The 21,519-nt window shown below is 37.9% G+C and overlaps 1 long non-coding RNA gene across 1 annotated transcript; it reads right to left on the bottom strand.

Moving 5' to 3' along the window:
• Positions 1 to 4,971: 4,971 nt before the first annotated feature.
• On the bottom strand, positions 4,972 to 17,876 carry LOC106923809 (uncharacterized). The gene is made up of 4 exons (XR_015761628.1): positions 17,644 to 17,876; positions 15,860 to 15,962; positions 6,128 to 6,205; positions 4,972 to 6,014 (listed from the first exon to the last, which is right to left on the bottom strand). It is a non-coding gene; the product is annotated as an uncharacterized LOC106923809 (long non-coding RNA).
• Between the last annotated feature and the right edge of the window lie 3,643 nt (positions 17,877 to 21,519).

The raw sequence follows: 21,519 nt of genomic DNA, 5'->3' as shown, positions 1-21,519 counted from the left end.
TTTACTTGAGACATTTGTTGTGAGTTAATGCTGCACAAGTAAATAATTAAAACTAAACAGTCTCATGTTCAGTGCTCTATGTTTGAATCCTAAAAAAAACAAAAAAAAAAAAAACTTCCTAAACATCCATCCATGCATATTCAGTTGCTTGTATATGCCATCTCATTTCTTTGGTCACTATCCAGAAAACCACATAACTGCAGGCTGCACTGATATGACTATCAATGTGCAGAAGAACTAAAAAATGGAAATAAGTTTATCATTTCTTAATAAACAAATGGTTTGCTCGTGTGCGTGTGTGTGTGTGTGTGCGTGTGTGTGTGTGTGTGTACCCAGTTAGACATAAGTGGATTTACAGGCATAAAGTCTAATTCTCATACATCCAACCAGTCTCAAATATGGCTTGTCAGTTGTGGCTTTGCTGACTAAATGACTGCACCCTTTGCAGAGAGAAAGAAAAATGTCTGACTGATGCTAAATAGAATGAAAGTGGTGACAGGAACTGTGAAGTATCAGTGGTCCTTTCACCACTGAGCTGGTGACTCAGCATTGGCCAGCAGCAAATTTCAATAAATCAAACCACTAACTGGACTCACGGGGCAGCCATGGGCAGAGTGCTTCTCATTACAGCTTCGTAAGTCTGCAATGAGCTGATTGACAGTTTGGAAAACGGCCCGGGAATAATCTCCAAACATTTCAGTTGGTAAGCAACTTTTCTTTGTGTCTGTTGTTTTTCCACATTGGCCTCCGGTTTTAGATGACTCATATTTTCCACCCACACCAGTGTGTTGTATACATTACTCATGTGAAAATGTTAAAACACTGTAATAAATCTTGGTGGACAACGTATTTGAACTTAAAAACAGACGTTATCAGTTTCATCCTGTCTGAGTACAGCTGATTTTGGTGGAATAACCCTTTTTCCAGTAATTACATCATTAAATGTAATGTCAAGACCAACAGACTTTAAGAGGATTAATTTGTTTAACACCGAGTTAAACAAAAATACATTTATATTAAAACTGTATGATAATGCCAGCATCACTTTATACTATGAATTCAATCCATCTATGTATTGTCTAAACCCAGTTATGCTTGCAGGATGAGAAACATCACATGAAGAGTGATTGACAGCACCAAGACCCGCCTCCTGGCTCTGATTGGTTGTTTCCAGTCAACACTGGGAAAAAGAAAAAGGAAATCTGTCCAAACCAACCCAACTCTACAGTTCGTGACGGTTCAGGTAGAATTAAAACATTAAAAGAGATGTAATCACTTTGACACCACTCCAAAAAGCCGCCGTCATTACAAACCCATTAAGGAAGGCCTACAGTGAGTAGTGAAAGTACTTAAAGACATGGCATCCTGCTTCCAGCTCTGATGAAACTCCATTTCTCCTCCTAATGAGTGCAAAAGACACGCAAACACCAGCAGAGGAAGCAAACAAAAATTACAAGCTCCGCTCAGACAAGTAAATATAATTAACAGGCACCAAATCTAACAGTGCACCTGTTGTAGTTCTGAGAAGCCATCCATCCTGCCTGCCGCTTAAATGCTGCATATGTGCTCTTCACATAATGATGCTGCTATTTTAAAATTGGTAAATTGTTTCACTCTACAGCAATTTCCTGTACATGTTGCCATGTGGTGCATCGACAAGGCCCAATCTCATGCTTTTAGCAGTTATTTTTATTTTTTGGCCTAGATGTTTATGGACCTGCATCCAGAGAGGCCACAGTTTTGGCTTTCCTGTGTGCATGCAACATTTGGGCATAATGAGCCTGGGAACTCTTGGGCGCTGCTCTAATAGCTGCACTCTAAGCCATCCCCCTCGGCTAAAGGGTCGCGCTGCGTCGATGGGAGCTGATGGGAGCGCCTGCACCCGGCAGCCTGCGGCCCAGCAATCTATCAGCACAGCTTAGGACACCGCCACTGCTCAGCACCGTGGCCGACACACAGTGCCCCAACTGGAAATACACAGACAAATTGCACTTATAAAGCACATGTTGAGTTTCATCAACTAAGAGCAGCGTTGAAACGGAGCAAGAGCAGGAAAGAGGCCCGAGCCGCAGCCTGCTGGATCACATTGTGACATTTTTGTGAGCTCCCCAAAAAACACAGTGATTATTTAAATCCTCTCAGATTAATAGATTTGTTTACTGCTGGAACTCTGTCCAAAGGATGAGCTCCTGAAAAAGATTCTTTCATTTAAAGCACAGGTGTCCAAAGTGCGGCTCAGGGGCCATTCGTGGCCCCTGGAATGATTTTGTTCGGTCCCCACGCAGATAGAGACTTTTAATTTGTAATCAGGGTAAAACCTGTTACCAACATAATTTTCTTATGGAGAATGTAAAATACACCAAAAAGTGTTTGTAATTTTAAAACCAAGTTTTAACAAAAAGTAAAACCAAGAGACTTTTACTGGAAAACCAACTTTGCTTCACCCAAATCAGCTTTTATTTTTTCTTAAACTTGGTTGAACATAGCAAACGTTTTGAAACAAAGTGACACAAATCATGTTCTTATTACTGAAAATCAATTTATTTAATTGAGCCCAAAGAAAAATTAAAACTACGTGTCCAAAGCAATCATGCAAAATTTGCTTTGGCGTAGGGCCAATGTAGGAGAAAAAAAAAAAAATTGCCAAATAAACATAACTTTTAGATTAACAGAAATTTTCTACAAAAAACTTAATCACAAGATTCCTGAGAAATTAAAAAAAATGAGGGTGGGCTTTTTGGCCTGTGACTACTTTTGCGTCTGTAATTTTGTCCCATGTGACAAAAAGTTTGGACACCCCTGATTTAAAAGTAAAACAAACTATAATTCCAATATATTTATCACCGCATGACGTAAGACAGTTCCTGTGTCGGTACCATCAGGCCGCGTGTTGTTCTGCGCTCATTAGCATCAACTGGTCGAGCTTGATGAGAGCCAAGCTGCAGTTTTTAAGAAGAGGCTGATATGTAAAGAGGAGATTAAGACGCTGTCAGCATGCTGGAGGAGAATCCAGACAAAGTCCCATGTCGCTGTCTGGGCCATCAGGGTCCATCTTTATTAAAGCATTTAATGAGATCATTTAGCTAATTCTAATAAATCACACAGGATTTATGGAACAGATGCAAAGTTTTTACTTTTTTTCCTCCACTGAAACTTCAAATTAGAAACAGCGAGGTTGACACTCTAAAAGTCATTTCTATAATTTGTCTCAATGAAGGCGACACACTAATAGTCCCTCCAGCAGTCATCTTTGTCTCCAGAATCTCAGGATTCCACTGTGACGCTGAAAAGTGGTATCCTGTTAATGGGGCCCTGCATGGTTCAGTTGGTGGAACATGCACAGAATCTGAAGAAACTTTAGTCCTCATTGCTCTTCTGGGTTCAGTTCCCGGTCAAGGCCACTTGATGCACGTCTTCCTCCTCTGTTTCTACACTATTTCCTGTCAGTTTACAGTTCAAGATAGACCACAGAGTCACAAAATATAAAATTAAAAACACTGATGAGGAAAGTAATTAAAAAGCTGACATTTGAGGCACAAATTAAATATTTAGAAAAGCATCAATCAGAGAATTTCTGGTCTATTTTGTGCTCATCCAGATTTCAGAAAACTCCAATTTCTCCATACTTTAAAAGTATAACTGCTTCGACATAGTTAATTTTACGAGATTATATTTCTTAAATTTAAATTAGCAGAAGACACATCACAATTGTTTAGAGAGAGCAATCATAGTGAAACGGCGTATAACGATTGTTTTAAAAGAAATAAAACATTATCAAGGAGTCTTCGCTTCTTTAAACAATTAGCTACTTTGTTATTTTTCATGGTGTCCTCACAGGAACCATGAGGTCCAATCAGATCATGTACTGGTTACTTTTAGGATGTCAGCAGATCCGGCAAGCACAGGCTACCTGTGTTTTGTTTACATCCGCCTTAAGACAAAACGTACAGGGAACTCACAAAATACTTTCCCCTCTAAAGTTTCATGGTAATTACCATAAAGGCAATAAATAAATGTCACTTTTCTGTCACTTGCACATATATCAGCATCTTAATCTGCAGTCCTCCTTCTTAAATAATGGGACCCCTCCATAAAACATGACAAAAGCCTGAGGTAGTATAGACATAAACTGCTGCCTTTGGGTACTTTAGCAATAATCGGATAAATCTTCACATAAAATAATTTCTCTCCTTGTAGCATGCATGAATAATCCTTCATGGTGACAGCAGAAGGAAGGGAGCCGTGGGCATTGATCGTAGCTGTGATTGTAAGGAGGCACTGGATTGAGTCGCACAATCACCAGCAATTACATTGATTGGATGAATCTTCAATGGAGCATCGTGGCTAAACAAAGAGGAAGCAGTTGGAGACTTGGGAGGACAGTGTGAGGTGATGAATGATTCACTGTGTATTCTGCACCTGTAATTTAGTTTGACAAGCTGATGAGACTGCACTGCGCGCCTCACTGAATGCTAATATGCTTCCTGCACACTCTGTTCCTCAGCCCAGATTAGAAACAGTCTCATAAGCTGTAAATCCGTGAGAAGTTCGGACATTTTTTATTTATTTATTCATTTTTACATGCTGGGGGTTTTAATGAAACATCTAAGACCACATCAGAAGCCTCTGCATGCAGAAGAAACTAAATTCTGACATCTTTTGTTTGAGTTAAAAAGACAGATTGCTGTTCATCAACAAAACAATTTCATGTCCAAGTCTTATCATTCCTTCACCTGTCCATCACTTTCTGCCAGCTTGCTCTCTCTCCAGAAATAATATTCACCTATCCATTGTTACAGGACCAATATGGCTAACTTCCTCAGGTTCAGTTTAGTTTTTTCTAATAAACATAAATCCTTACAACTGTAAATCCACTCCTATTTACGTCTTAAAAAATACACTGGATTGTGTCAATGTATATTACTTTCCTTTTTTCAGCAGGAGTGAATTAAGATCCAGCAAGACACCATAAGAAATATTTTTTTAATCACTAAAAATTTTTTGACAACATTTTTCAGACTTGGTAATAAAGTAGCACCAAACAAAACGCTGTAAAAATTGGTTTCCATTCCAGCATCGGCATTCTGATTTTGTTCTGAACCTTTAATCTTTGTTCTTTCATCTTTTAATTAGAAAAGAGTGGCGGGAATCTTCAGGTAGCTGTGTCACGTTAACAGTTTTATCAGACTCTGACCTAATGCTTAACTGGCTAAAATACCAAATCTTACCTGCAGCAGTTAGTAAAAGATAAAGTTAATTAATTTCATTTCTGTAGATAATTTGACTGAAATAGCTTTGGTTGAAATTACTCCGTGCTCATAGCTGGGAAATATGGCCCTAAATCATTTAACGCCCCAAAATAGATGATGAATCTGATGAAAAACAGAAGCTGTCACATTACAAAGTTTCCTCAAACCTCTAGAATCCTAGAAAACACAAATACAATTTTACTTAAGATAATTAAATTACTATTTTTGTAAACATTATAACTGCAAAATACAAATGTGAAACAACACAACAGCTTTAAGCGTTTTACTTTTGTACCTCCAGATTTTTTTTATATACTTTAAGCTATCAATGTTACAAAAACAAAATTCATTTTTGGGCTCCTGAATCTGGGCACACATGTTAAAATATATACATGCTTATAGTAGCAGCACCTAGACAAAAAAAAACAACAAAAAGTTAAAGTAAAAATTTAACATTTCAGTGCATATTGTTTTGTACCCAATTTGAAAAAAATAAAAAATACAGTATTCCCTCTTTGTAATCCACCACTGAATGCACAAAGGGCAGAATGTCACCTCATAGAGTGGAAGTGGGTTTTTCTTCTTCCAATACAGAAATAAGATGTCACAATATGAGTCGCACAGTTTAGCATAACATTAATCATCACAACAGGCTATGCTAGCTGCAGCATAGCACAGAACGAGGGGGAGGGAGGATGAGCAGCTACATGAGATTGTGATTGACAGCACTAAAACTCTCCTGCCACTGACTGGTTGTTTCTAGCACTGGGAGAAAGCAGAGGTAATAAAATTTTCACAGATCATCTCTCATACCAAACTGTCACAACATAGTGACAGTTTAACAAATATGTGGAAATAATTTTATAAAAGTTACATACTGCAGCTTTAATTTCACTTAGGAGAGGAGAAGACGGGTCAGGAGGGACGTGGGTTAGAGCTGCTGCTGACTGACTCATCTGTTAAGTGGTAAAAGGTACAAGAACAAGTTAAATATATGAAAATCTTGGTAATGTTTTTCCTTAATTCATTAAATGATAGTTAAAAGGAGGCAAATGATTAGCCTGTAGCTAAGCTAACTATGCTAAATGGTTGATAATTTCACATAGTCTACCCTCCTCTCGGAGAAAAACTGGACTATAAATAGACATTCTTACCTTTTTCTCTCTCCCTCTCTAATTTTCTATTTTTTTGAAAATCTGACTTTATCATTTTTCTTAGCAGCTTAGTAATTGCCACAGTCGTTCTGGTCTTCTACTGACTGCTGCTGAACACCGTCAAGCGCTCGAAGCAGGAACGAACCATTTCATGTAGATCCAGGGGGGTTCAGGGCAAATATGGATGTGTGTGTTTTTTGATCTGGGAGTGGGAATATACATTTTTTTTATTGCTAAAAACAATCTTCGAAAACACAATATAATTAATTTTGTAATTGACAGGGGCCCCATTTTTATTATTTTTTTATTTCTATGAACAAAAAATAAATAAATTGTGGAGGGCCCCCTGTCGCTCAGAGGCCCTTAGAATTGTCATAACATTTCCCCCCTATAAGGCGCCCCTGGCACATCCATCTGTTTTGTGAAGACTTTAGAGCACATGTGTCAAACTCAAGGCCCGCGGGCCACATGTGGCCCGCCATGTCATTTTATGTGGCCCGCCCCAGCATTTTATAGGCCGATGCTTGACTTAAAATAGGTTTTGAGCACGAATTGACTACAAACTACATCTCCCACAATGCATTCCGATTGTTACCAGCCAACATTACGACTTCTCGCCACTAGAGAGCAGCAGAGTCACCTCAAGCTGCTTATTGATTTTTCCAGCGAATAAAACTGAGACATCAACAAGCTAACATCAAAACGTCCAAGAAAAGAAAAATCGATTTACAAGTAAGACTGTGAATGAAGATGTGTGTGAGTTGGTGTCAGGGCGGCAGGTCGCGCTAGACTTTTTTTTGTTATCCGTTACTTTGACCGACAACATAAAAAAATCGGTCATGTACTATTTTTATCCGTGAAATTACAATCATATTAACATCGGCTATTTAGTCGCATTTTATGCGGTTTAGTTAATATTCACCGTGAATCCAGATCCCATCACAAATTAAGCAGATAAATGTATCTACATTTTTCTCGTAGTGACAAAAACCACTGACTGAGGCCCCAATAACTTTTAATAAATTGAATTAAGCGACTTCACTTAAATTAGCATCACTTCACCCGCTGGGGTCTGAACGCACTTCCTCCTGGTTTCCATCTGCAGAAAAATCTGCGCTAATTCATCAGTCAGTTGGATCTGTCTGATCCAAACAGATCAACTGAACTCTGAGTGTTTTACCCTGTGAGGTCCGGTGTGCGCTTTTACCAGGAGTTTTTATTTTTATTTTTTTTTATTTTGCGTGGTTTCGCTTCTCTGAAACGGACAGATGTTACGTCTGCAGCTCCTCCAGAACGCCGCTCTCCTGTGTAACGTGAACCCAGAAGGCTCCATTTGTTAAATCCGCTGCCGGCTCCTCAAATGGATTAACACAACGTTGCATTCTCTTTAGTTTTCTCTGGTCTGTAATGGAAACTTGAATTTAACGCGCCATTTCAACCAAAGGTTTGTAATGCGCTTCCTAACCAGACGCTCCAAAGCGTCCGGTCCATAACTCTTCAACACGCTGTCAGCTCCCGGTCAGAAAGACGCATTTAGTTCAGAGATGAGGTGCCCAAGTCTAGTTTTCCAGAGCTAGCATCTGTAACTTTAGATGCATTCCTTCTCTAACACACCTGGACCATTGACTCATTATAAGCCTCTACAGAACTGAATGAGAGAAGTCAACCTTTTGTCTGGGGTGTGTTTTAGCAGGGATGCACTCCTGATTTGTACCGTCAATGTGGCCCGTTGAGGGTGGCCAATATGCTGCAGTGGCCCTCGGTGAAATTGAGTTTGACACCCCTGCTTTAGAGGTTAGAAAACATGAGAGAACAAAACGGACAGATCAGGGCCAAAGTGGTGAAGAAGCCAAAACCAGAGTTGGGTTTTACAACAATGATGTAAACTTGAAGAGCTTATGTAGCACAGTTCAATCCATTGTCTATAAGCAGAAATGTTCTGAGACACGGCTGCTTTAGATCAAATTATGTTTGTTAGAATGGACCATGCACAGTCCAGACCTAATGGGATTTTATTTTTACTTTCTATCTGTGCAGCTGTTTTTCCGGTAGAAGCGGTACTGAATGAAAAAGAATGTCAAAGTTATTCTGAATCTTGTGCACAAAATATTTTAAATGATATGCCATTTTCTTTCAACTTTACACTCATGTATTACTTTTGGTCAATAAAAATCCAAGAAACTGTGTGGTTGTAACAGCAGAACTGCTGCAAGGCGCAACAGGAGAGGAGAATCTGTCAGAGAGGCTGTTGTGAGTTTTGCAACACAATCACTAACCTTCAAAGGTTTTAAACAATAAAACACAAGACCAGAGTAGTTCTATTGTTTGCTCTGCTTTCATCAGAAATAACTAGCAGTTATTTATCACAAATCAGAAGTCAGGTTTTCAACTCATCAAGGCCGTGGAAGCGTATAGGGCGTTTGATGATTTTCCAGTGATGCTGGAGGTCAGAATGATCAGTAGATGGTTCAAATGTGCCAAGGCCAGAAGCAAAACCTCCGGACGTAATTTCTCACCCGCTAAAAAGCCCATTATCACTTGCTCTTTGCAGTGCCATGTGCCCATTCTTTCATGTCTTTTCCTTTCCCTTTTATGAAAGGTTAGCTGGAGGTGTCTACAGCAGCCATGGTGGCCGAATCGCTGAGTTAAGGTTCTTGTGTGCAACAAATTCCCCGAACAGAAACTGCAAATAGTTTTCAAGAGACTCCAAACATTTTTCTTCTTCTTTGCTTGTTGATTTCTAAAGAAACAAAAATAAATCTGAACAAACAACCTACAAGGAGTTATGAATCTGTTTAGTAAAACATATTAAAGAGTCATTTCACATTTACCCCCACTTTGTAAAACAATAAAAAATTAATTTATAGTTAACTGGGTTAAAATTGCAGTGATTACTATATATTCTGTTCTTTAGATAGATATGCATCTCCCTTCATTATGAATTCAAAATCTTAAAATGAAATTGTTGTTCTGGAGATTCAAGATGATGCTCTTTCCTGCTATTCTCCAAAATAAAAGTGTTTCATCTCCTTTGTGATTTTTCTCACTTTATTGTGGCAAAATAATCCTAAGTCCTTCAGTTCAAAAATATTTTTCCCTCCATGTCCTGAAATACATCAAAACTAAGTTCTCACATTTTCCATTTCAAAATAAAATTAAATATCTTTTTTACACTTCTTTAACACAAATGCTCATATTAGAAGAGGCTGCTATACATCAACATTTGCACTGCAGTTATTTACATAAAACATACTGAAAGATTCAGAAATATGTAACCACTGAACTTCTCTATCAGCTGCAAATGGAGTAAAATGTTAATTATTTTCAGTGCCATCGTTCTAAAACCAAGTTTTAATTACGATTTGAATCAGTTTACCTGATTAAAAATTAGAAAACTGTTACAGAATATGAATTATTGTTTGCTTTGTTGTTGAATCTGGCTTTTATAAATTAATGAATGCAGAGTAAATTAAGAACAAAGATTATTTTAAACAGTTTAGAAATAATTGTGTTTTGATAGAAGTCTAACATCATTTAGGATTGCCATTAAAGAGATCTGAATTTTTCACCGTTCTGAACTAAAATTGTTTTAAAATTCAATTTTTCTTTTACTTTCATGACAATTTTTCCATGAATCTAAAAAAAGAAGTCCTGATTATTTGATATGTGAGGCTGCAGTAACACTTCAGCTGCTGTGAGAACGGGAATGAAATCTTCATTCAAGTGCAAATTTCTCAGGTAAAGTTTGAAAATTGCTGGGAAATGTTCACGCTAAATCAGAACAAAGTTTCAGTTCTTCAGAATCGTAAGCTTTCAGAGCTCTGAGGTATTGGAAGAAAATCCAAAACACTTAACGTCTTCCGTCAAAAAATACATAGATAAGCATTAAGTTTATATTTTAAATATATTTAAATATGTCTAAAGGTACAAAATACAAAATGATCAAAAACGGAAAACTAATGCGTTGGCTGTGTTACATAACTGATGTTTCTCATCTGTGCTTCTTCATCAGAGCTGTCCTTCCCCTGTTAAGTTAAGCAACATTTAAATTAATGTTGGCATAAAACAAATGTTAGTCTGATTGATTGTGCCGTCCTCTGGCAAGATGTTTAAACAGCATTTCTCTCTTTAATGAAAGAAGAATTACATTTGAGGAAATGTGCGTCTTCCACCCATCTGTGTGAAATGTGGCAAATTAATCTGAGCTGCTTTCTTTATTCTCAAGAGAGAAAAACGAAATATAAGCATTCTCCACAGTGTTCATTTAGCAGCTTTACCAGTGGGAGAAATATTTCTTCACCGACTGTTTAAATTTGTCAGAAAGGGCAGTGGAGACGAATGAAGACAAAAATGGGTTTACATTGTAAGAATTGACTGTAAGGTACTAAGACTAACTAACCAGCTTAATTTAACTTTTTTAAAAATACTGAAGCATTCAGATGTTGTTTTTAAATTAAATAAAGCATTAGAAAATCATGAGCATTTGCAGACCTGGAGGAAAAAGATGACTGTGAAAACATGATGGTGTTTGCTACAGTTGGAGGTGGAGAAAACTCTAAAAGTACAAACAAGATGCCAGGACTGGAAAGCACACATACGCTAAGAAAGATGTCAAAGTGTCCGGTAGAAGCCTGAGAGCAGTACACTTTGATAATAGCAGAGTCTGGACAAATGGTCAGTATGTCCTGCAGCAGCACAACCTCATACAAGTATAACTATAGAGATTGGTCAGATAACCTACAACACTCTATCAGGTTCATCAGCCAGGAAAGACTTAAACCTAGTCTTAAAAATACAGAGGGTGACTGCCTCATGGACAAAAACTGGAGTCTGGTTCCATAGAAACTCTAGAAACAAGCACAGGAGCTGCAGTCTGAGAGGAGACGGATCCGTAGAGAGCATGAAAAGATCAGATGTCTAATGTGAGACGAAGCGTTAATATTCAGGGCTGTAATTAAGAAGAACATTTGAAATCTGTACCCCGGCTTCTACAGGGAGTCATCCAGGAAAAGATACAGCAGGAGAAAATGTGTCTTATTTCCACTAGAACAGCGTTTTGGATAAGCTGAAGCAGTTTCCAGTTTTTTGTTTTTTAGCCTTCCTGAGTGAGGAAAAACTTGCATTTATCACTTAAGAACTGCTGTAGATCTTTACAGCCTCACTTTAGAGCAGATTTATACATTTTCTTAGCATCAGTATAACAATAAACTGGATCCGAAGCCATCTAAAATTTTACAAAGTACTTTCATAAAGCGAAGGTCAGCATGTCCAAGCCCTGACCCCTGTGGTACTCCAGTGGTAACCTTTTGCATGAAGAAAATTAACCTTTAACATTAACAAAATATGATCCAAATGAACCTAGTGTTGTTCCTGTGAACTCTACCTCAAAGAGTTTGCATTTAATATGCAACTTTAAAGCTAATATTTACAACTGTAATTTTTCTTGGACAGTGCAACTCCTTGCCTTTTTTCTACTTTCAGATTGTTGTGAGATGCTGTCAAGTCAGAAGATTTAGTCCAGACAACTTCAACATATCTATAATCTACATCGTAGCAATTAGATTATATTCCTTTCATGAAGTCTATTTAGTTTTTTCACTTTCCTACAAACAAACATTCCCCATCAGCAATTTATTCAGCCACTTTGTTTAAGCTACAAAACAACAGCAGCTTCACTATATAAGCTTTCATTTAAAGCTTTGTTTCATTTTTTTAAACACTTTACTCAAACTGAGTTAAATGTTGAATATAGAAAGATTCAAACAGAAATGTGCCTTTCTGATGATATTTCTAAGCCCTAAATAAAATATGCAAAAGTCTAAATTATTCCAAATCCAACATCTAAATTATTCAAGTACTGAAAAGAAGAAGAAGAAAAATCCCCTCTATTATAGAGGAAGGCGTTCTCATCCTGTATCTATATCCCATTGCTGCTGGTTACTTTAGCTGAGAAGACAATCATGATTAAACTGCTTTAAATGGATAATTTGCAAGTAATGAGTGTAATTTTACAGGGTAATCTTCTCACAGAGTTCAGTCAGGAAAAAAATCAAGACGGATAATCAGCAGCTAAAGTCCTGCTATTAAAGTAATAGTAGGTGCATCCTTAGGTATGCCTACTTTAAGTGCCAGTGGCCAAGACCCTCTTAGTCTGATTACAGTTCAACCATATTTATTTCAATAAAATCACAAAATATTTGTGTTGCACATCTAATAATGGGATCGTTTTGGTTGAAAATATACGTCAACAAAAGCTATAAAATGACATTAAGCTGCTTGAGTTTTAAGGAGTAATGCACAAAGACATCAGACCAAAGTGCAACACACATGAATTTCATAACATTTAGTGCAAAAGACAAGTTTTCAGTTTAAAACTAAACAAATGAAGACTAAAATTATGCAAGAACGAAGCAGTAGAAACAATAAAAACAGCAACACACAACACTCCATTGAAAATTATTGATTTCTGGCTCATTACGCTTTACTGTCAGTGATTTTGAAACTGAACTTGCTCAGCCCTCCTAAAGCAGTTCAACATTTATTCAGACATCGTACATTTTAGATAGTCTGCAATCAGAAAAAAATATATATATTTATGTAAATACCAAATGCTATTTTTGGCCACAGCATTAAAGTTTTATCTCAAATCTTCGTAAAGTCTGTCCACGCGGGCACGTTGTCAAAAAACAGGGGCATAACTGTGATGTAAAATTAATTGGGAGTCAACGTGAATGAAGCAACAGCAATGCTTCAGCGCGGTTTGCATAATTCAGCAACCTCCAAACCTGTTGAGGGTTGACTAAGGTGAATTCTTGCAAAAAAGTTGTTAAAAATATTTGGAGTAAAATTGCTCTTATCAGTTCATTCTCAGCCTGAGCAGTCTTCACCTGTTCTTTTTTTTTTAATTCTTAAGATTTCTTCTACCTGCAGGTATTTGGAGAAGTTTCAGGGAGGCAGGCAGACATGTCGTAGGCTGTGAAACATCGAGGCCAGTCTGTTAGGGCTGTCTCCCTCTGTCACAGTCTCAGCCGGTTCTCTGTTATCTGCACCGAACACATGTCCAACCGTGCTATTACACACTGACTGCTAATGGAGCATAAGACTGAGCTGGACCTCCCATTCACTGCTGGCTCCACTGCCGCCTCTCTGACTCCAACGCTTTTCTTCGTCGCTCTCAGAAAGAGACAGAAAATGTGGCAAACAGCTTCTTCAAAATAAAAGGCGCCTCCACAGTTTTCATGTGGAAAATCTGGACTTTTCCAGACTCATGGCTCAGGAGGCCTCAGTTCTTTATGAGTATTTTTAAAAACCACAATGAATTTGTGGCAGATAATTGCACTTTTAATACGAAACTTAAAAAAAAAAAAACTGGAGGGAGAGACAGGTGGGAAGGAGTAAAGAAAGAAGGATGTATGAAGGGAAAAACGTAAAAAGGAGGGAGGACACTGGAGGAATGAAGGACAGAAATGTAGGAAAAAACTGGTAAAGAGGGAAAGAAGGATGAAAGAAAGAATGCCCACAAGAAAAAGAATGACAGAAAGGAAGGAAATATTGAATAAAGAAAAAGGAAAGGATGAAGGAAAACTACATCGAAGGGGAAGAATGACCCCAAGGATGTAATAGATGTAGGACACAAGAGAGGAGGGAAAAATTCAGGAAAGAAAAGGATGACAAAATGACAAAAAGATGGAAGGAGGCATGAGAGCAATATAGGATACTAAGAAGTAAAGGAAGGAGAGAAACAACACATGCAGGTAAGAATATAGGAAACAAAGACAAAAAGGAAAAACATTGAGGAAGAATAAAAGAAAGGAAGGAAAGATTGAAGATATTTTGATTTATTTCAAACATGATTTTCAAACATATTTTTGTACCACAATAAACTCAACATGCTTGAAACGGAGTAGGAAGTAGTAAGAAACATATGAACTCCTACCTCATAAACTCATGCCATATTTCCAGATGGACCCTCATTATTAAATCCCCCCAAAAAGAAACGTAGGTTAAATATTTAATCTGGGTTTACATATGTCTAAATATATGCATCCATACCCACACACTCATATCCATTAGCCTGAATTTACACATTAGTGTTAACTTACACCCATATTTCTGTCTTGTGGACCTCCTTATATTTCCTTTTAAATGGTATTAAATTTTGATTTTGTTTTAACTCCTCATTTAACTTACTCCAAACTTTCCCACCGTGAATTTTACTTCTTCTGTTGTTCTGACTGCCTCTAATAATCTTTGTATAAAACATAAAGGAGACAAGGAAACAAGGAGGAGGAAGGGATATGGAAGGAAAAAAAGTACAAACCCAAGGAAGTGTTGCCTGCAGGACACATGCAGGGTGCATCTGACAGAGGAATGACAGAGTGAGGGAGGGACGGTGAGATGGATTGAAGGAATAAGATGAGAGAACAAAATATGGTGCTACAAATAAGTTGTCAAACTTTGATTTTCTTCCCATCACCAATAAATACCTGGGAAATATAATAAAATGTATAAAAATATAACCCAATCGCACAACTTTCTAAACTTTTCCAAACTGTAGAGAAATCCTGAAGCTCAAACTGTGAATTTAAAAAAATGAAGAACAAAAAAACTCTTTATATAAAAAGCTTTTTTTCTATAAAAAGCCAGGTAGTTAAGAGTGTCAGAACAGAAATTGGTGTTGCTGCCTTTGTATCGGATTCTGTTTGGTCTGAATTTCTTTCTGCAGGTCGCGATTGGAGCCGCGGCATATTCCAATTTCCTTCCTCTGTTTTTCCGACTGCCTCTAATAACACAGCGGGATGCTGCAGCGGAGACTGTTTACAGCCTGAAAAGGAGGCGAGTCGATGCATTTAATGTCACTCCATGATGTTTCGGTCTCGACTCTCATTCCCATGGCCACTCACACACACCCACCCACACACATACACACACACGAGGACTGTCACTCTAATCCTTATCGTGGTTCTCTGTGATTGGAGTCTGTCCTCGGAGGTATTGGGAAGATGTCAGGGAAATATGCTGGACTGGTTATTAGGACTCCGGAGAGCTGACATAGACAAAAATATGCGCACTAAGAGGGGAAACCTGTTTATTCTTGTTTTCACGTTGTTCCCATGTAGCGTTCCAAGGAAAGTTATTGAAATTAGAGGCAAACAGTTTGTAGAAACACCTTCAGCAGCAGGTACAAGCTTTTAGGAAAGTTTCTCTATCATCTTTACACATCTAGACACAGGAAGTAAGGTTAATTCTTTGTAAAAAGAGAAATATGTCAAGCTTAGTCAGCTTGATCCATCTGCAATTTCATCAACTCCTTAAGCAGGTGGAAAAAAACCCCACCAGCACAGCATGATACAGTCAAAACCTAATCGTATTTAGCACAAGAAGTTCAATTTTCTTCTTCCCAGATATCCATAAATAACCAGGTTTAGGATGTGATCATCTAACAGATTCTCTCACCTGAGCTGTGGATCCCTGCAGCTCCTCCAGAGTTACCATGAACCTCTTGGTTGCTTCTCTGATTAATGCTCTACTTGCCAGGCTTGTTGGTTTCACAGGTTTTCTGTCAAATGATTTTCAGATAAAGGATTACCAGTGTGGCCTATAAAGGTCAGTGCTTGGGAAACTGTTTTACAGTGAACTCCCACCAATCCGTGGTTCAGCATTCACACATTTTTCTGTGGAACACAAATCCAAATTATTCGTGGAAAAAATTTCTGCAGCACAAATCTAAAATATTCGAAGGACAACGTAGCTGGGGAAGCTGAAATACCGAAACGCTACTGGCTGGTGTTTGCAGAGCAGCCAACACAGAGGTGCCGTTCTTCTCCTTGGTGCCAATTAGCTGAACAACAAAGAGTCTAGAAAAGGTTTCCACTGTGCATATTAATGCTTAATAAGATATATTTAGTATTTAAACTATTTAAAAAAGGAAGTTGTTAATATTTGTGGAGTTTAGCTATTTGCAGGCTGCTGTGCTCCTGATAGCCCATGTAATGTTCGGGGTCTACTGTATATGTTAGCTTCCCAGCTGCATCTCTGACCTCTCTGGTTTGTCCTCTGGCCTTTATGGCACACTTCATTCAATAATGTTCTGTTTATTTACACTGATTATGTTACTCACATGAAGACTCCAGTGTTTAAGATGCATTTCAATGCACAACATTTCATTTAGAGATATCAGTGGATAAATACATGAGCATATCACGTTATGTGATTGTTGTTTTGCATATTTTTCTCCATTTTACAATGATGCACAATTTTGTTGTTTTATCACATAAAATCCAATTGAAATACATTGAATCCGGCTTGAAAACATGGCAAAATGTTCTCGGTATCTTTGCAGGGAGCTGCATATTTGTTGTTTCCTTTATTTATTTGGACCTTCCTTCTCTTAGCACATATCACAAGCCCACAATGTATAATTTCTGTGTCTTCAGTCTTATTTTTATGCCTCGTACACCTTTTTCTTGTGAGGTCTCTTTAACAAAACCATTAATAACAGTGGGTAGGAAAAACAAAGAAACATTACATGGGAGCATTCAGCACCGCATTCATCATCGTTTCTGATTTATTCTGTGTGCCAAAAACATCCCTGAGGCCTGTTGCTCTAAACAAAAGTCAGCAGGAAGAAAAAGGACTTGGTGCATGACAGTGACCAATGAGCACAGCTGCAGCCTCTGGCTGAACCCTGGGCCCATTTAATCGCCGTTCCTCACTTTCTAATCAGTCCATGTGACAGGCTGAACATGCTTCCAGATCTGGAAAACTGCATCTCAACACTAATGCTTCTTTAGTTTTCCAAGAGTTGCCAGATTTCTTATAAATGCAACTGTTAGTGGAATCTGACCTAATTAGTGCTGATTTCCGTCAGAATACATTTTTAAAACTCTTTTTTTTTTTTTTTTCACACTTCTGAGCAGTAATTGAGCTTTGGAAAGTCATTTCAGCCACAGCTACTAATAGCTTTATCCAATATTCATAACATATGCAATATATTAATCATGGTTTTTACAGCGTTTTGAAAAAAGGCATCTGGATTCTCCACTCTGTCTCTAAGATGTGTTGCATTACGTCTACTGGCTCCTGAAATTGGCTGAAATGACTTAATGTTTTAAAATATTAACACTTCTGTTCCCTGCACTGTATTAGAGGACGGATTTGGAATAAGAAGTTTTGCTTCAGTGCATTACAAACAGACAAATGAGCACTTTTTTCCACATGAATATGCAGATCAAACCTACCCTGGCAGTCAAAGGTCAGGAGGCACCTGGACAGGTCATCACTCCGTCACAGGGGTCTTCAGAAAGTTCACTGATTGCAACTGGGGCTGGGAGGAAAGAAAACAAGATTTAGATGATTAGGTTACAAAATATAAATATCTGCTGTAAATCTGAGGCAGCCTGGCTTAGCAGGAAGTCGAGTGTTTGAGCTGAAGTATTAGATATAGTGGATTATGTCAGCATACAGAGCTAGATCATCACAGGCCTCCGATTTATGCTTGAATGTCAACACAGACCATAAAGCTAGAATTAATTGTTAATTGAGAACATTAACATTCAATCTGATTTGACAGCTTCAACATAAATTAAGTCTTTAAGTCTTTAACTTTTTTTAATTTTAAGGGATCCATGACTAGTTGTTACAACACACTTTATATGAGAAACGTTTATTTCAGATGTAGTAAAACTTCTGTACTCTTTAGCTTTTATAAATATAAATAAACTATTGCCACCTGGATGTCACAATGTTTACCCTGCAATGCATCCTGGGTAGATGGCATTTGCTAGTTGCTAAGGCGACAGCTCTATCCTGACAGAGCAGTCATTTTATGACAATAAAAGATTATCAAATATATAGAACACTGTCTATTTGTCAAAGTATTTTAAATACTTGTGAGCAGAAACAATTAGGATGGTTTCTATAGCTCCTGTATAGGTAAGAGACATTTTCCATAGAAGCACTTCCTATATTATCCAAGGGATTGGCGTTTTATGAGATATTTAAAACATGTTTCTTGCAAAGGAAGCCTTTGGCTAATTACAGACCAGATCAGGTAATGTAGAGATGAACTGGATTTTTTCCCACCTCAGTCTTAAGTTCTTGTTTCTTTGCCAATTAAAATGATGCCAGTTGAATTGATGCGTTACTCACTTGGCTGCAGTTGTTCTAACGTGATATTTTTACACAAATAAACAGAGATGTGGGCCTTGCTCGCCTCCCGGAGTTTGTTGCCGGCCAATCATCTCCTCCCCCTTTCCAATTATTCCTCCAGATGACAGGAACAAAGCTGTGGTTTGACCTCCACATTGTATAAATAGGACTGGCTTCTGAAACAAACATTTTTTTTTTCCTCCCCTGAATGCAGCTGCAAACAAGCCATTCTGTTCTTTGCCGCTATCCATTTATCGTCTGCATAAATGCAGCCTCATTGTAGCAATCTGAACATGTCGCAGTGACTCCAAGAAGCTCTCCAGAGACAGAGGAAGAATAATTACCACTTCTATTCTGGGGTGAACAGCAAAAAGGGTCGTTCAGGAATTCTCAAGTGGTTCGAGAGCGCTAAGAGCCGACATGTGTGAGCTTTTAAAGCAATGAAGGCAGGAACCGTTCTTCATGATTCACTTAGTCCTGCATCATGAGGTATTTGTCAACTTGGAGCTTTGGTTTTAAATTCTGAGTTTCTTTTTACATACAACTCAGATTTGAGAAATTTGACGTTTTACCCACCAGTTAACGACGCTGCATAGTGTTAAGAAAATGAATTTAAAATATGCTAGTTTTAAAACTTAACATGTCTTGATTTAAATAGCCTAATCATAGTTTTAAAATTAGTAACTTATTCTGGCCTATTGACCTTTATGTTACCTGTAGTTACAGCAGATTGTCTGCTATTGTTTGAACTGCCATTTGTCTGTGTGGGAAACAATCAGGAGAAGTTCCAGCTTTTCACAGTCATTTGTGAAAAGCCATAAAACAGCAGGAGTTCAGGAGAGTTTCTGCTCTCACTTCGTTTAAACAAGAGGGGACAGATGACCTTAGACCGTAACATGCAGGAAGTTTTAAGAAGGGTCAGAGATAGCTCCTGGTTGGATGAGCAAAGGTACGCCTTATTTGAATAAATTAAAGACAAGAATACGCCTTTACTATAAAACTTTCTACACAGGAGTAACAAATCAGATTTGCTCTTGCAATTCTCCAAAGACGTCTTTGCTTTCCTTTCTTTCTTCCTTCTTCTTTTCCATTTGTCTCAGGTAAATGAATGCATGTCTCTATTGTTCTGCAGTTTCTGTTGTAATTTTATGCGTTGTCTTCTATTGGATTAAACTCTGTAATTCTGTGACGTCTGTACTCATTGTTGTTTTCTGTGTGGCTACACGCGGCCCGCCGGGAGAACCTGTGATAGATTGAGCCAGAGAATTTTCTTAAGAAATACTATAACCTAAAAATCTTCTTCAACAATGGCATATGAGGTGCGACAACAAAGTGGTGCAGTTCACGCTGACCAGACGGGATTTTCCAACAGCTGCTCTTTAATGGTGCATTCAAGAATATTTTTACACTGCATAGTCTAAAAATCAAAACAGTTCAGTGTTTTAATTCTTAAATCTTTGCATTGTGTAACTAAATATTGTTAATCAACAACTTTGTGCATTTTAAAGTGGATTTATTGTTTTATAATCCATCTTAGAGTTTAAATTGGGCCTGAAAAAAACTACAGAAAAAAAGTCAGACATTGTGTCTGAACCCCATCCAACCCGACTAATTTAGAGCCAATTAGACCCGTTCCAGAATTAAATAATAAGTGGTCTGGAATAGTTAAAACTTCCAGGTGCATTTTACCTAATGTGTCCAATATTATTTTGCAAAGAATGAACACAATGTCAACATCATAAATGAATGAACAATGTTAAATGATGTTGTTTCTGCTGTGCAAGACATTTTTGTGGTGGTAGATTAGACTTTTGTATATTTAGGACTTTAAAGATGTTTCTTGAAGCATATTGGCCATAAAATGGATCAGAAACTATTATTTCTCTTGCTGAAATCAGTATTTTTGGTGCTCCAGGATTGTATTTGCATATGAATTGATTAGAATGATTATATTTGCCAACACTGTCTACCAGGCACGTTCCCATGAAAAGAACATTTTTATCACATTATCTGCTCAGAAACATCTAATTTCATGATTGTCCTATACAGTTTTCCTGTGTGAATAAATTAATCAAATCACAAACGTGTCTTCTGGCAAAAATCAGACAAGCTCAGACTCTCTTCGGGGAGGGGAAGTATCCATTAGTCAAGGCCGTGATTTGATCTCTACTGTCAATGACAGCAATATGCGGAGAGCTTATTGCTTCGCTGAGCAGCATAAGGGGCATTTGCTGCAATCACACCGTGCCTCTGCAGAGCTCTCCTGTTTGCTTTCTGGGCCGAAAGCAGCAGATCTTTGAGATCTTGTTACTGGTTGATGTTTAAGTCCAGCCTGTCCTTGAGACTCGGTGACATGTTGGATTGTTTCGCCGTGGCCTTGGAAAATGACTCAGCATTTCCAACGGGCCTGAAAAGAGCTCTGCTGTATTTCAGCCAACGGTCTCCTCAGTCAATTTAAGGTGATGGGTTGAAATGAGGAACTTGTGATTTATGTGTCCAGTGTTTGGCTTGATGTTGTTTGTTGTTGCAGTGCATCATTTCCAGGTCAGAAGCAACGTTTTTGTCGCCGACTCAAATGAGGTCATGTTCAAAAAAGTTCAATTCACTTTGACTGTCAGGCTATTGGAAATTTGATAAGCACAAGTTTTCCCCAGAATCATTCTAGGAATATTTCTTTGCTTCTTGAAAAATGTTTTCATTCTGCAAGTTAATGTTTGACGTATTTGCATCATGTTGGATTTCAGCAATTGGATTTTCTCTGTACAGCTCATGTTACTATTCCCTTGGCAGTTTTTGGTGTTTTTCTTTCATCATTATTTTGGCTATGTTGATGTAAACAGTATATCATGTAACCCAGTTGGTGAATTTTGGGGTAAATTTAAGCTTTTCTATAATTTTCTGCTCTCTCTCCCACACATCCTTTCATATTACATTTTGATGAGTTTAGATTTAAAAAAAAAAAGTAA

This window comes from Poecilia mexicana, unplaced genomic scaffold (genome assembly GCF_051168715.1).
Source record: "Poecilia mexicana isolate PSO_F unplaced genomic scaffold, ASM5116871v1 scaffold_20, whole genome shotgun sequence".
NCBI classification, from domain to species: Eukaryota; Metazoa; Chordata; class Actinopteri; order Cyprinodontiformes; family Poeciliidae; genus Poecilia; species Poecilia mexicana.
The sequence above is the reverse complement of the archived record's forward strand: the minus strand, read 5'-3'. Positions and strand labels throughout refer to the sequence as shown.